General features: G+C 44.5%; 1 long non-coding RNA gene across 1 annotated transcript; it reads left to right on the top strand.

The window, feature by feature from the left end:
* The first annotated feature begins 6,773 nt into the window (after window positions 1–6,773).
* On the top strand, window positions 6,774–10,672 carry LOC106042146 (uncharacterized). Its single transcript, XR_001210935.3, has 3 exons — window positions 6,774–6,989; window positions 8,591–8,716; window positions 8,925–10,672. It is a non-coding gene; the product is annotated as an uncharacterized lncRNA (long non-coding RNA).
* Window positions 10,673–11,422: the final 750 nt, after the last annotated feature.

Genomic DNA, 11,422 nt, shown 5'->3' with positions numbered 1-11,422 from the left:
TAACAATAGAGCACGCTTTTCATTGGGAGGAAAAAAAAAAAAAGAAAGAAAAAAAGAGGATATTTAAATTCCTAATAAGATTTAAAAGGATGTCACATGTTGTTCAGTGTACACAGTCCTCACAGCATTTGTCCTTGCTAATGCTTGCAGTTTGTTGCAGCTTCTGCTGCATCTGGTTTCTCTCTTGCTGTGTGTTCAGAGTTGTCACCTCTGTCTCCGTTTGGGGCTTTCCCCCCGCTGCAGAGAACCTGATGTATCCCTGTTTGCACCCCCTGCAGCTATTTGCTCTGGCACTAAGGGTGTGCGAGGCAGTGTCACTCGCGCTGGGCAGCATGCCACATGTCACGCTGACTTCTACAGCTTGCCAGGAACCCTGCTCGGCGGGGCTAGCCCTGGCATCAGCTCCACCGAGCTGACCTGGGATCACATTCCCACCCAGGGGATGATACTTTTTCACCAGGTCAGCAGGACGCGGAGGTGGCAGAAGCGGGATCTCCCTTGCGGCTGCAGCCCGTCATCAGTCCAGCCAGGCTGACGGCAGAGTTGCGTGCTGGATTTACAGCTCGATGACTAGTATAAGTTGCTGTCAGGTCTTGGTTTCCTTTAACACCTGAGGCTGGCCAGGTAGTGGCCACAGATTGTGGCCGGAGCCTCTGCTAGGTGGACAAGACACCACCAGGGAGAGGAAGGCAGGGGATGGCAATAACATCTCCACCTGCTGCAAATTCATCTTCTCTCCTCTTTCTTTGGGAGGACTATTTTTAACTGGATCATCCCGGGGACCCCAGATGTCAACGTGCAGCCTCACAAACTGTTGGGTCAGCACGCACAAGGTGGCCCGAGCAGTGAGGACATGGGGACAGAGGTTGGAGGAGGGCCAACCTCATCACAGGAGGCGCAGCGCCTTGAGGACCACCAAGAGCTCCTGGGGCCCGTGAGGCCTCCCCGTAGCATTTGGGTGTGCTGAGCTGGTGTGTTAGCTGATTTCTTCTGAGACTCAAGCTTGCTTTCGGGAAGGAGCTTTGCTTTTGCTTGGGCTCTGGTAAGTAGTGGGCAGTTGGTAATGCACGAAAAATCCGAATGCTTTCCCCAGTAACAGAGAAAATGACGCTCTGAGCGGAAGGACAGTCTGGCTGTATTTTCAGTACATATTTTTTAGCAGTGAGTGAAGAGGTGGCTGCTTTGTAGGTGTGAAAATGAGAGTCAAAGGCCAACAAACTATTGCTTGCATTTCTGTATTTTAGAAAGCAGTAGACAAACCAGGCGGTTTTTGAATGCAGGAAAAAAAAGGGTCCTCAGAGCAGAAATAGGCAGGGTCGTGACTTTTCAGTGTTATTCTCATGATAGAACGTGGAGGATTAAAAAAAGAAACCCTAAAACACCAGTGACATATTTGCTAAACTTGTGTGTGAAGTAGCAGGAACGACTAATTTCTCCATCCTTCTACAAGGGCTTTCATGGACCATTTTTGCAGGGCAGACTCATGGATAACTGCACTTCATCATGCTACCAGGGAGCTCATTCAGACTGAAAGTTGGACTATTGGTTTTTAATTTCAATGCAGTTTTTCATTTTGATAGCTCTTCCACCTGACGTGGAATTGCCATGGTGCAAATTGAATACAATAAAATTGCTAATCAGCCCATTAGAATATGTTGATGGTATAACAGCCATTAGTTGTTGAATAATGTCTTCCTCCAATGTATTTTGAATTAAGTCAGCAGGATAACAAAATGTGCACGTGCATGTGTAGCCTTCTCTTGGAAACCCATGCAACTTCTTAACACAGTGGCAACCCTATACAAATACCAGTGAAAGAAAATGTGTCTTCAGGTAGTGAAATAAGCAATAAAACACAGAGACAAGTAAGACAGGCTACACAAGCCATTTGCTCTGATTACATGTCTTTCATGGGAACACAAAACTTATTACAGGATCCAGTTTCTCATCATAGGGCATTTTTCTGACTTCCAGTGCTGCTTATCCCGGGAACACCTTGCACATTTTACCTCCCCAACAGTTAAAACAAACCACTCCCTGCAGCGACATCTTCTTAACCCGTTTTCTCCTGCTCTCTTTCAGCCCTTGCCTGACAGTTTCTTAGGTCTTTAATACTGTTATGCAGAGGCCACAAATCTTTCTCAGCACCCCAAGAAGAAGAGCCCCTAGCCTGTTTCTTTTAAACTCTCTTTAATTTCTCTAACCCAGTCTTCCCTTGCTCCTCTATTGCAAAGACTCAAAACGCAAGCTTCTTTTCTTGGCTGCCCCTTCTTGGGGAAAGCTAATTTCCTACGCTGACACTTTCCCTCGTCTGCCTTCTCTGGTGCTAATTCCCACGGGGTTGGAGGCTGCCACACCAGGAACGCCTTCGTCTGAAGATGAAAATAGGAAGAAGGTAGCAGTGAATACAAAATGTTTCCTGATTGTTTAATGTGCTCTGTTAAAAGATCCTACTCATTAAAAAATAAAAATTGTTGAAGGGGAAAATTGTCCCTATCCACAAACATGGGTTCCCTGAAGAATCACCCTTTATAGTAATCTTCTAGCAGAAACATAGCAGTCCTATCGTAATGTCCTAAAATTTCTGGGACTTTATTTTCTGATAGGAATCTTGTGATTTCAGATGAGTCAAAATCCAGACTTATCCAGTAACGCATAATAAGAACGCAGTATTACTGAAACTTTCTTATAAAATGATGCAGTCCACTATGAGAGCAACTGCAGTGAGAATGTTACCAACAATATGATTTTAATATACTGGAAATGATAATCCAGGGTTTGTAACCCTAGGCATTAAAATAAAAGTAAATAAATAAATAAAAGGCTTTGTGTGTATCTCTGCATCTTTATGCGCCTTTAGGGTATAGGCTTTCAAGGCACCCAAAGCTCATACTAACTAACATCTGTGTCATTTATGTCATGGGATTGAGAGCAGCCTACCTGCAAGAAACATTAGGGCTCTCTATCATATGCTGGTAAGGAAAGGAACAATGCATTTGAAATGGGCAAAGATGATTCAGCTCAATCTGAGGAGAGTGGCTTTGTATTCCCAGTCAGTTTAACAACCCTTTCATCGTTCAAGAAAATTATAACTGTGATTCACTGGGACAAAGTTAGCAACTTCTCTTTTTATCTAAGTCCTTTTACTGGTGCTCGTCACAGCCATTCAAGGACCTCCTGGGAACCAAAATGGACAATCGCATCCTCCTCCCTCTGTCAGCCAGAGGCTGGGTTTCATTAACAACGCTTAAATTAATAGTGAATTTTGGAGGGAGTAAATGTACACCAGCAGGAAACCATGGATGAAGAGACAGGACGTACATTTCAGTTCAAAGTCCTGCCTGCGAGTGGAGGTCTGTGACATTTTCCAGTTCAAAATTAGACATTCACGAGTTCACTGCAGCAAGGTGCGCGTTATTGTTTTCGCCTATGGAATCAATAGCTGTGAGGGAGGGTTGGAAGGTGGCTTTTTGAAAAAGGGAGCGTTTTTCACAATGGGAAGAAATCCATAATGTGTAATAAGTGACCAAAGGTGGTTCCCTGCCTTTGCTCTTTTCTGTGTGATTTAGGCCTCAGGGCTCTGAAAGGAACTGGAACACAGGATGAGGTCTTTCATCAAACTTTGCATTACCGTGGATGACATAGCATCCAAATTTTGCCAGATTATATGAACATAGGAGATGTGTAGAAGCAAAATATCTTGAGCTTAGTCTAGGTGAGGTCAAAGCAGGGCTGGTAAATGGGGGGGAAGCCCATTTTGTAGCCAGCTTCAGCCCACCAAAGCCTTCTGTGCACTTTATAACTCCAGGAATCCCTAATCTCAGGGCAAATGCCAGGGTTATCCCTGTACTTCTCCGACAGGATGTGCTTCTGCTCTGTGGTGTGATGGTGGCACCACGCAGAACCCACCACTGCAATGAGACTGAAGAAAGCAGTAACGGTAGTTAATGCTTTATCGCACTTAAGAATGATCAAAGCTGCTATATTCATTCCTTTCTAAGTGGACTGGACTGGTGTAATGCACATCTTTGTAATCTGGATGCTATGTAACTGTAAAACAGGCTGCCTAGTTTCAAGATCATGAGCTGAGATAAAAGAAAGCATTAGACAATCTCCTTCATCTTCTGTCCCTTGCAGAATCTCTGCCTCTTAATTCCCACAAGTGCTTTGTGTATATGTTTTAAGTGTCTGCAATGACAGACCTACTACTTTTCAGAGACCATCTTGAAACTTAGCATGACTCTCCAGTGAGATCTTTTTTGTTGTGGCTAGTTAGTCTTACATTTTGTCTCCTTAAATTAACTCCACAGCTCATGTATCACCCTAAATACACATATATATATATATTTTATTTGGCTCCTTTCACAGAAATCTATGAATTCTTACTAGTACCTTCAGAAGCAGATGAGAGTGCCCTAAGCCAGAACGAGTCTAGGAAGGCAGTGAGGAATGTGTTACAAATAACTGTCCCATTCCTTCTTGCCAAAATCCTGGAGAATTATGTCAGGTTCTCTTTTAAGTAAACTCCCAGTGAATGCCTCGAGCGTGTAAAACTGATTGCCAGGCTCGATGCCACACGAGAGCATCTTGTCCCATGGCAGATTCACCTCTTTCCAGTGGTATTTACATACTCAAGAAGCTTGTCATTGGTTAATTTGTCACCTTCCTTGTCATCACTTCATTGAAATTTATGATTTTCCTTTGTCTCCTAAGTCACTTCCTCCAGCCCCAGCTGAACAGGGCTCCATTTGAGAGACCTTCAGCCAATATCACTGTAATTATAGCCTTCTTCTCCTGACCCCCCTTTTGCACATTTTGTCACAGACTAACGATGTTTACCCTTTCTTCAGCAGCTGGGCAAGCTGATGGGCTCAAAGTGTAAAAGCAGAGGGTCTTAGCATAACTCAGCTAATGGGGGTCTTGGAGGTAATAAGAAGGATGTAGTGAATGGCTTTGCCCCCTCTCCAAAGCAAAACCTCACTGAAAACCAGTTATTTTCATACTATCAAAGAAACGCAGTCGATAGCAGGCGAGAAATAATCCTCTTATATAACAGGTCAAATAATAATATGTCATCAAGGTGCTTTTAACTTCATTAAAATTTGTCCCTTGATAAGTGACATTTTAATTATGTGACCAGGTAATAAAATAATACATGCCTGAAAATTTACGTCCAACCTACACACTATTAATGGTCCTAAATTAACCCTGGATGAGAGTGTAGAACTTAATCTTAGACAGCAAATAATCTACTGAACCTTTGTCACACACGTTTTGGAGTTTTGAAATGATTATTCATTTTGGCAAAATAGCTGACATAGGGACATTAGTCTAGCCCATAAAATAAACAATAAAGGTAACAAATGCTTTTTAATCTACAATGTAATGGTGCCATAATCTAACAAAATGTCAGAAATTTGAGGATTAGACCTCTATATTGCTTTAGCATGAGTATTCCCCCAGGGGGCTTCGTAGTTCATCTGAACCTACAGCTGGGAGGTGGGTCCCAAAACGGTGCAGGCATCTCATGAACCAGATAAGGCAGCCAGTCCCCTGAACTGAAGCACTTTTCCTTCAAGACTAGATGAATTTGTCAATATGATTCTGTTCCCTCATCCTAGGCTAGCCAAACAGCTACTCCTCTCTTTTTGTAGTTGAAGAAGAAACATATATATATTTTCTTACCATAGTCTTGTGCTTTTTTTTTTTTTTTTAACCACTGCTCAGATACATGTGGATCCTTGGAAAACATGGCGCAGTTCATGCCAAGTACACTGCCTGCCTTTGGCACTTGCCCACTTTGCATTGCAGGTGAACCTTGAGCACAGCAACCTCCATGCCCTGCTGCTTCTAGAGTAGCAATATCCAGCCAATAAATCTTTGCTGTTGGAGAAGATGCTGTAAAATTAGGGGAACTGACTCCTTAGGGAAGAGTTTGATGCAAAATAAAGACACTCATATCCCAGTAAAGGTTAAACCACTGTTGTGGTGGCGATTGAACAAGGAGTTAAAGTCCAGAGCCAAGATGTATTAGCAGAGTTGGTTGGCTCTATGAGACAGCAAAGCCAACCTGGAGTGTCTGAACAGTTCACTCAGAGGGGAAAAATAGCTGCGGTAGTTTCTCTCCTCATCTTCCCTGCCTCATCCAGATAAAGAGACATCCTTGCTGGGTGGAAAAATTCAAAGAGACAGACAGGGAGGGCTTCTGCATGCTAGAGAGTATCCTGGAGCTAGCCCAGTGGGAGAAAAAGCACAAGATGTCCCTAGGGAGGTAGCAAGCACCACTCTAATCTTGGGTACACTTGGGTGAAAGATGGCATGGTCTGTGCTTCAGTAAAAGTGTGCTCCAAATCTTGAAAAAAAAATAAATCAGGAGCATTTTTCAAGCTGAGAGAGAGAGATAGATTATATAGGTTTAGGCATGAAGAGGCCGATCTAAAGGCCTCTTTACTGTGTACTTTAACTTCTGTATCAAATGTTTGAATATGCCTGTTTGATAGAAAAGTGATCTTAGTTGATTCGTATTTTTATTTACAGTGACGTTTAGAAATAAATTTTAAAAAGGATTTAAGAATTAAAAAACTGTACAAAAACAATATCTGTGAATTTTTAAGACTGCTTGTATTTAGAGCTATTTGTTGGAGCAAAATCCATTAAAAAACAGAATGAACTGTGCTAGTCAGAAAACTCAGAGCAAGTCATAAACTCCAAAGGCGCAGCTCCAGAATTCAGCCACTGTGATGTAAACAATATGAGTCTAATATAATATAAACTTCTCCAAAGCATTTATCACTGTAGTATCTAGGCCATGTACATAGATTTCAGAATATAGTGGGATCTGTCCAGAAGGGATGATCAATTTCCCATTCATCTGCTGTGCTGCCCATTGGCTTTGCCATTACATTTAAAATAATGGAAGTTACTCTCTGATCACGAGCATGTAATTCACAAATGGGCTGCCCTGATGTGATTTTGATGCAGGCATTCAGGTAAGATTTATTGGGTTTAGATTTGCTTTTTCTGCAGCTCTCCAGACATTTCCAAGAGTAGAGTCCCTGGCTACATCGATCCATTTACATCCTGCTGTTCCCAAAGAGCAGATTTGGGTATCAGCAACCCCAGGAGAAAAAGCTAAGTGGGAGGACAAAGGTAAACTGTTTCAAAGATATCCATGTGTATCTGCCACCTCTTTTATTCTGAAGATCTGTTTGGGAACTTCGATGTTTTATGGGGAGACATAGACCAAACAGGGATGGGACTGGCCTGGCCTGGGGGGTTACTGTTTTGTGCCTTAAGGGAGTATAAAAATCCCCACACCACACAGGAACCAAGAGAATCTGCTTTCTTCCAGCTTCCCCATCCACTGGCATTTCCTCTGACACTCAGTGTAAGCAAATACAATGCTCAAATGATGAAAAACATGGCAGTTACCCCCAAATTATACTGGTAACTTGCAAAAGATTTGGGTAAATTTAAGTATTAGAAAGACAGGTGCCCAAGAATGACTCTTGCAGCAGTGTCCCGTCAAAAAGGAAAAAAAAATCCAACAAAAAAAAAAGCAGCAAGAAGGGGAATGGTTCTGAAGTGGAAAACACATAATAAAAATCGTTATTTATTAATAGTGCTGCTGGAAACTCCCTGGAAACCGTATCTGCCAGCAGCGATATCTGCATGTCAATCTAACTCTCTCTTTTTATTCTAGAGCAAAAAAGCTGCATTATTGCTCTTGCTGCTGTGATCGCCTTTCAGGCTGCTCTGATACATGCCTCTCCGGTTCCCTCCTTTTGGGATAAATCCCCTCCCATGCCATCTGTCTTATGCTCCGGCTTCTCCTCAGCCCTCCCCACTGCTTCCCACACACAGCCTGAGCCAGAGGCTCCATAGCACCCTTCCCGAGCCCACAGCAACGAGCACTGTGCTGGTGGAGGTTTTGGAGGTCACTGGTACTTCTGTCTGTCCTGAGGGCTTCCGTGGTGTCTCTGAGACAGTGAGGCACTCTGATGGACCATGGACACGTCACCCCTGTGGGCTCAGATGTCACCAAACACAGGAATACAGTGTGGTTCCTCTCCCATGTGCAGGCCTTGCAAGGCCAGGCCAGGTGATGACCGGACCTGGTGCTGACTTAACATCATACCCCGTGTTTTTTTCTCTGCTGCTTTTGAGGATTCTGACCACCTGAGAGCTAATGAAACCACCCTGATCCCAGACAACTGGCAGAAAAAAAGGTTTAATTACGGGGAGTGGCTGCAGAGTAGTGGCATGTTTGGCAGGATGAAGGAAAATGGTAGCCTCCAAAACCATCTGGATGCACACGCAGTTAAATCAAGGAAGGTTATGGGGTGGCATCTTGACAAAACCCTTGGAGGAGGGCAGATAGGGGAGGATTTGACATATTTCCAATTGGCATCATCGGCCCAGTGGTGGGCCAACTTGGTGTCCAGCTTATTCCCCGTGTTTGAAGTTTTTGACTAGACAGCCTCTTCCAGGTGCTCTGATCCAGATACCGGTTTTGGATGCATTTCCCCAAATCAGGTTGCATGCTCAGCTCTCCCCAGACATTAACTAACAATCTGGTGTGCTCTTGCAGCCAAGGAGCAGCACGGTGGAAGAGCAGCTTCCATCAGAGCCAGAGGGATGAGAGCTGGATGCTGCAGAAAAGGAACAGGCCTCACAGAAAGCAGGCTCAAGGATCTGCAGCGTCCAAAGCCAGCAGGTAGCTTACACTTGCAAGTGAGGAATGAAAAGGGGTAGGAAGCACGGGCCTGGCCAGTGTGATATGGCACCTGGGGGTGTTCAGGGAAAGGTTGGACGTGGTGCTTAGGGACATGGTTTAGTGGGTGACAGTGGTGGTAGGGGGATGGTTGGACCAGGTGATCTTGGAGGTCTCTTCCAACATTAACGATTCTGTGATTCCCTTCCAGACCACAGCTCTTTGCAGGATCCTGCCTACCCGTGGGCTCTGCTTGGCAGGGCTGCCTGCTGGGAGCCAGCTAGAGCAACCTCCAGCACTGCGTATTGGCAGCGTGCAGCCGGGCAGACGGCGCAGTCACCGATTAATAGCAGACAGCAATATTTAAACTAATCATTACAGGGATCGGCATAAAACAAAACTCTTATTAAAATTAACAGCACAGTCACTGAAACTGATGCTGTTTCATGCTATTCATTAGCTAACAACTGAATCTAGCCAACAGCCCTTGACTGGGGCTGGTGGTGCTTTTAGTCCTGTGTCTTCTGGAGACAAGGCTGATGTGAGGTCAGATGCTGTGTGGACACATTGGCGTAACCAAATGGAGTCGTGCTAAGAGGGAAGGACTCCAGCCTCGGGCCCGTGAGGTGGGAAATGGCTCCGAGCTGCTCATTGCCATGACCAGACAGGTGCTGAGAGCAGCTGCAAGACTCCACGTAAGGACACAGGGAGAATTTACACCAAAAAAAAGAACCTCTCCAGCACACTAAATTAATTGCTAAGGTGGACACATGTTCCTAATAGCTTTTGAACTATTTGACAGAGTATGAAAGGCTTTACAGTTAATCAGCCTCTAAAATGTTCATGAAAAGGGGTAGATAGACAGAGCCCTTATTAATGTCCCCACTGATGGAAAGGAAGCTCTATGCACTCACACTTCGAGGAGCAGTGAATCCACAAAATAAAATCCTCAAAACAAAGCTGCCGAGGGACCTAATTAGCACAGCACAAGAAGTGTCTGACCTATAACGGAGGGGATTCCCGCCTCATATGAAGCTGTGATGCATCCTCCCTTAGCCCACTGCGAATGCACAATGAAACATTTTCTTGAAATGCTTTTATACTTAACCTTGCATTCACAATGGTCTAGAAGTGCATGCACAATCGTTTACTGTGTCTCTTAGGGGGGAAAAATATTAAAATGTGATTTCCAAGAGACTGAATTGGTACAAGAGCAGATGTTAAACTCATAAAAAATACTGCCATCAGATATTTTTTAAAAAAATATCTTTGTTTGTGTCTGTCTATCTATATCCTTCATTTGAGCTCCAACTCTCCTTCCTGTACCCCCAAAGACCCCCTTGAACTCTTCGCTTTTTAGTCCTAACCAGCACTTTTGCTGGGTGGCTTCAGACCGAGTGCTCTCCCTGCTGACCCCCAGACACCTAATTGCTCCACTCCTTAATGTTCCCAAGGTCGCAGGATGTGCCACATCCCCGTTGACCTCCGAGGCACTTTCAATATCTCATGAGCTGAAGTCAGCAGCCACCTCAGTCTAAAACATTACCATCAGCTGTATTGCAGTAGCATCAGAAGGACCCAAAGAGGATCAAGGCCCTGTGTTGTGTTGTGCTCAGATCTGCATAAACACCCAGTGAGAGACAGCTCCTGCCCTCGCGAGGTTACGGTCTGAAAGGGAAGGCAGGCAGCGTGAAGGCAAGTGGGAGACATGGAAGAGGAGTGTTCATGGTGATGCTAGTCACACAGCATGTTCGTCTCTTGTTCTCCCCCTCCCCCTGAAATTAAAGTAAAATAAGTTGTTGGCTTGTTTTTCGGAGTTGTAAATTACTGTTTGCAAAAGTGATCATCTGTTTCCATCCACCTTGGTTCTGCGCCAGCGCTGCTCTGGGCTTCATTTCCTGAGGAGGCCCCGTGGCTCTGCAGGAACGGCGCAGCACAGGAGCACCAGGAGATGGAAGAAAAACCCTTGGTCAGCCCCCTACCCCTGTCAGAGGTGGCTGCAGCCGTGCAACAAGCTCATCAGGGGCAGACTGCATGCAATGCAGGGTGCATCCCAGCACACGCCTGATTAAGGAAGGAGAGAGGGAAAATTCTGAGAACTGGAAAAATTACTCTCAAGTAGGGCACAACGTTGCATCAGTCTGACCCTAAGGAGAATAATGCATTCTCCTCTTTCCTAGGCAGTGGAAGTGTACCAGCATCACAGAGCTGTGCAGCAAGGACAAAGGACAGTCTGTCCTGTCCTATGCAAAAAAGTCCTACTCTTAAAGCGAGGCTTCAGAACGGTGTGCCTGAGTTTGATTTGCATCCAGAGTGGAAACATGCTTGCCAGCCATCAGGCTGATCTGATTTGAAGCAGCTGAGATATTAAATGCACTAAACCAGAATGTATAATAGCTGTGCTGGCAGACCTTTAATTATTGTCGTGCTTGTGGGCACTGATATCATTCAAATTAAAAGCTTTCCCCACTACTTGCATTTTTTTTTAATATGTTGATGTACTCTGCACTGATGGATTGTCCTCTCTTGTCCTTCTCTCACAAAATGCTTGGCACCATTTGCCCCAGTGCAGAACTAAAAATTATTGGCACTTACTTGCCATATTTTTGTTCTTTTTGTTTTGCTTTAAAGCAAAGACCCCATAACTGGAAGAAAGACGTGATGAGCTTGGACAGGCAGTGTTAATTCCTCAGTCACCAATCTTCCTCA

This window comes from Anser cygnoides, chromosome 1, assembly GCF_040182565.1.
Source record: "Anser cygnoides isolate HZ-2024a breed goose chromosome 1, Taihu_goose_T2T_genome, whole genome shotgun sequence".
In the NCBI taxonomy this organism is placed as follows: domain Eukaryota; kingdom Metazoa; phylum Chordata; class Aves; order Anseriformes; family Anatidae; genus Anser; species Anser cygnoides.
Note: the sequence above shows the minus strand (reverse complement) of the source record. Positions and strands in the feature narration are given on the sequence as shown.